Here is a 2,621-nt window from a genome sequence, read left to right as displayed (position 1 = left end):
GTTCACCCAATCAACTTGGCTAACCCAAAGGTTTGCCCCCAACTCACAGTGCAAGCCCATAGGTGAGGAGACCCTCCCGCTCGCAAACCCGAGATCGTCTGCTGGACAAGTATGTTAGTCCATTGCGTGATAACTCTGGAGCTCACTACTTGGGTGGAGCGACCACACCAAGCGAGAACAGACTGTGAGTATGATCCAATCCTCTCCAACTGAGGATACCTTATCAACTAGGACTAACAACTACTCGGGTAACCATCTATCCCAATATTCATGCTCAAGTGTCGCAACTGCACTAAGTTCACATGCGACATATCACAACCCGGGAAAATCCTCTATCCCTAAGTTCATCATGTAATAAGTGTTTCTACTACACTAAATTCACATGCCACTCGTCTATGTCATTATTTACAGTTTACATGCCCACTCGTTTGTCTTTACACTATAGGATTCCAAGTCATGACCCAATCCTCTTATACCCATTGCATCCATTAGTTCATATGTCCAACTCATAATACTACTACTATCATGGAAGCAATTAAGGAAAGGAAATGCAACTATCAACAACCCTACAATGCATAACAACATGAGAGATGCATGGTCGACAATGTAATCATAGACATAGAAAGAAGTTCAACTGCTTCGGATAGCACCCCCCACCTTCTGGTGATGCCGCGACTCTAGAATCCGAGTTTCTTGATTTTTAGCCGCCTATTTCTTCCAACTGCGGCAAACGAAGCCAAAAATAGGCTTTTCCTCAATACCTCCGCGTAGACTCGTCGGATCGCCGAACCGAGTTCACCAACGTGTCGGATTACCTAGTAATTAGGGTTAAAAAAGATCAATCCCAACTTTAGAACTCATTTGGACAAAACCCCCTTCGGAACCCTAGATTACTATTATTGCAAGAATTCTCCGATTAAACTCTTGATTCAAGGAATTAGCATCTATTTAGCACCTAAGGGTTCATCTAAAACCAATTCTAAAGTACAAAACTTAAACCCTAGAAATCCACCATTAAAGCTCAAGAGCTTACCTCATAAGCTTTTCTCTTGGACCAAGGAAGAAGAAGAAGTAGAAGATGATCCACCTTCAACCTCCAATCTCCGCCAACCCTTCCTCTTGATCCACTCTTAGGAGAGAGAGAGAGAGAGAGAGAGGTTTCTTTTAGGTTTAGAATATGAGGGAGAGGAAGAAAAGAGAGTGGAACAACTCTCAAATAACCCTCACATAGGCACAACTCTCAAACTTCACTTTTCTCACTGCCCCTGTTTGGGCATTTCGCAGCTACGGGGTCCGGACCTGGACCCTCCCCAGGGTCCAGCCCGAGAGCATCAAAAATCTGCAAATTTGTAGATTTGCATACTGTAACACCTGTACATATTAAAACATAGTAAACCATGGGAGTAAATAAAGGGGAAAGGATAAGAACAGTATAAATAGGCATAGTATTACTCATCTCTGGGGAAAGCTCCCTTCGAGGAGCGCATGCATCTGTAGAGCCCTGTGCAGCCGAAGGATATCAGAGTAGGGGAGGGTACTGGGAGACCCTAGTCGGAAAAGAAAGAAGATGGAGAAGGTTCGAGGAGCTCTGGGGCTAAGGGACCATTCTAATCCGGTTTCGGGTGCGGGTCTGCGGATCATTACAGAGACAGTGCTTACCGTTACGATCAAGGAGGAAGGCCCAAGCCCAAGCAGGTTTCGGTCCAAATGGGTCTAGTAGTTTTAATAGTGGTTTGCATTTGAACCTTGAGTTTTGTAGTTTTTACAACTTTGCCCCTAAGATGGGCTATAAATAGCTACCCTGTAACTACCTGGTAACAACTTTTGAGATCAATTCCAACTGATTCCTCTAATTGCTCTACCTCCCTATCTGTCTCTGTTCCTTTCTCAACACTTTGTCTTCTCCTTTTCTTCGTTTCCGAATATCATCTCCGACGAGCCATCTTCGGCGAGCTACCTCCGGCAATCGCCGGATTGTTCCACCCATGCCTGCTCACAGACCGCTTCTGTACACCACGATTGGAGGCTCGTGGACCTTCACCGACGCCGTCGCACTCAGGATCTGAGCTCATCATCGAGGTTGCGCAAGGAGGGTACCCACAAGCGCCATCTCTCTCTGAGCATCGTTTCATCATTGTGGTTGCGTCTTAGGTGGAACCCTTGCATGTGTTACAAGTAGTATCAGAGAAGTTCCGATCCTCGGGGGACAAGAAGCTGTTAGTAATTCGCAAGGCGACTACGGATCTCTTCCGATTCACCATATTGAGCAACACCGAACAGGTACCCTCAAATCTGTTCTTATCTGTGATTGAATAGCAAATTTCACCTTGTAATTGCGCATTATTGGGTACAATCGAACCCTATTCTGGCCCTCAAACTGATATTATAGTCAATATCATGAATCCATCTTGAGCCTAACCCACCGAAGAGATTAAAAGTGTGAATCATCCAAAGGGCAAAGGAATAAGATAGGGAGAACTAGTCGCAACCGTTTCAGATTCATTCCAAATAATAAACACATTGCGGAAGGTACCAAATTGAGGGATCTAAGTGAACACCTTGCAACCTTAGAGGGAAAACTGCAGAAGCTCACTTCGGAGTATCAAGGGAAGGTGAGGGAG

This window comes from Ananas comosus, linkage group 9 (genome assembly GCF_001540865.1).
Source record: "Ananas comosus cultivar F153 linkage group 9, ASM154086v1, whole genome shotgun sequence".
Taxonomy (NCBI): domain Eukaryota; kingdom Viridiplantae; phylum Streptophyta; class Magnoliopsida; order Poales; family Bromeliaceae; genus Ananas; species Ananas comosus.
This window is presented reverse-complemented; position numbering follows the sequence as displayed.